The sequence below is a fragment of the Populus nigra genome, chromosome 2 (genome assembly GCF_951802175.1).
Source record: "Populus nigra chromosome 2, ddPopNigr1.1, whole genome shotgun sequence".
NCBI lineage: Eukaryota > Viridiplantae > Streptophyta > Magnoliopsida > Malpighiales > Salicaceae > Populus > Populus nigra.
The window spans coordinates 21,760,978-21,763,477 of NC_084853.1; positions in this window are offsets into that span (position 1 = coordinate 21,760,978).

Genomic DNA, 2,500 nt, shown 5'->3' on the forward strand with positions numbered 1-2,500 from the left:
GGCTCGATGAGAAAGACCGCTGGTTTAGACACTGGGGCAGTGGCAGCCCGCGGGGCAGTGTCGGCAGACTCGGCAGCAGTGTCTGCCGATTCGGCAGCGTTGGCTTGTTGGCGCGGGGGGCCGATGCGAGTGGGGACTTGGGCAGCGGGCAGTGAAAGCAAGAGTTTCCCCGATGCTGCCGGGAAAAACGCTCCCCGGGATGGCCGGGTGAGATGACCCGGCGGCCCGCGACGGGTCATTCAATTCCATGCCCCGTCAACATAACTCCCGATGTACTGTTTGCTTTTTCGGAAGAAGAGATCCATCCCCCCATCCTCGGCCAGCCAAAAACGCTCCAATTAATGGCCGGGTGAGATGACCCGGCGGCCCGCGACGCGTCATTCAAATCACTGCCCTATCGGCTACAACTGCTGATGGGTGGGATTAGAGGCCTGCCATGGTGGTGAGGGGCGGCGAGGACCGTGAAAGCTAGAGTTTTTCAGAGGCTGCCGGGAAAAAGGCCCCTCGGGTGGCGGGGTGCGAGGACCAGGCGCGTCATTCAATTCTCTTCCCTATCAACTTGGCTCCCGTTGGCGGGATTGGAGGCCTACTGTTTGTTACAGGGCTAAAATCGTCAGGGGAAGAGCTGACGAAACAATGCTGGTTTGGATGCAGGGGGTAGTGTTGGAATCGGCAGCGCGGACAAAATCGGCAAAGTCGACAAAAAAGACTGTTGGTCTGGACATCGGGGCAGCGGCAGCCATGCCGACAGGGGGGGAAATCGGCAGCGCAGATTTGTGCAGCTGCAGGTTCGTCGGGGAAATCGGCAGCGCAGATTTTTCGATGAACATGGGCTGGAAGATGGACTGTCCAGGCCAGGCAGGGAAATTCGTCAAGGGGACACGCTGACGAAAGTAGGCTCGTCGGTGAAAATCGGCAGCGCAGATTTTTCGACGAACAGGGGCTGGATGCTGGACCGGCCGGGCCAGGCAGGAAAATTCGTCAGGGGGGCACGCTGACGAAAAGAGGGGCTGCCGCGTGGAAAATCGGCAGCGCAGATTTTTCGACGAACATTCGTCAGGGGGGCACGCTGACGAAAAGAGGGGCTGCCGCGTGGAAAATCGGCAGCGCAGATTTTTCGACGAACAGGGGCTGGATGCTGGACCGGCCGGGCCAGGCAGGAAAATTCGTCAGGGGGGCACGCTGACGAAAAGAGGGGCTGCCGCGTGGAAAATCGGCAGCGCAGATTTTTCGACGAACATTCGTCAGGGGGGCACGCTGAGGAAAACAGGGGCTGCCGCGTGGAAAATCGGCAGCGCAGATTTTTCGACGAACATTCGTCAGGGGGGCACGCTGAGGAAAACAGGGGCTGCCGCGTGGAAAATCGGCAGCGCAGATTTTTCGACGAACAGGGGCTGGATGCTGGACCGGCCGGGCCAGGCAGGAAAATTCGTCAGGGGGGCACGCTGACGAAAAGAGGGGCTGCCGCGTGGAAAATCGGCAGCGCAGATTTTTCGACGAACAGGGGCTGGATGCTGGACCGGCCGGGCCAGGCAGGAAAATTCGTCAGGGGGGCACGCTGACGAAAAGAGGGGCTGCCGCGTGGAAAATCGGCAGCGCAGATTTTTCGACGAACAGGGGCTGGACTGGCCGGGCCAGGCAGGAAAATTCGTCAGGGGGGCACGCTGACGAAAACAGGGGCTGCCGCGTGGAAAATCGGCAGCGCAGATTTTTCGACGAACAGGGGCTGGACTGGCCGGGCCAGGCAGGAAAATTCGTCAGGGGGGCACGCTGACGAAAGTAGGCTCGTCGTGGAAAATCAGCAGCGCAGATTTTTCGACGAACAGGGGCTGGACGCTGGACTGGGCCAGGCAGGAAAATTCGTCAGGGGGGCACGCTGACGAAAACAGGGGCTGCCGCGTGGAATGGCAGCCTACACGCAGATGCGAATTCGGCAGCGCACGATGGCTTGAGCAGGTCATGGGTTCGACTTGGCGCGATCTGAAACCTGGACGAGGGACTGTCGACGCTGGACGAGCCAGCGCGGTGGCCTGTCGTGCCCCGTTCAGGGGGGGCCTGCCGCGGAGACAGCCCTCGCGGGCTCGACAGCGCAGGCCAGCGTCCCCGACGTCGCTGGCCGCGGCAGGCGAGCTGCCGGGGTTCCCGCATTCCTACAAGAAAACGTCGTGCTTTCCACATGAAACCAATCCAGTAAAATCAGCCATATTTTTATGAGGCTGCCCACTGAATTTGGGGTCATTCCGGGCCGGTTCCTAGTTTTGCGGATTTACTCGATTTCTAATGGTAGGAAAATTAAAACAAATACTTCCCGACCTCGAAAAATTCTGGGAAAATTAATGAAGGTGGATTGGATTTTTGCCAACCTCTCTGCAAAATTTCAGCTCAAAATACCAAGAAATGAATTTTTTAGAGGGGGGGTGACAGCTGGGACCTAGTAGTGTCTCCCCCTGCCAGAGCTGCAATGACACTTATTGCTCTTTAGGGAGCCACCAGGCCGGCG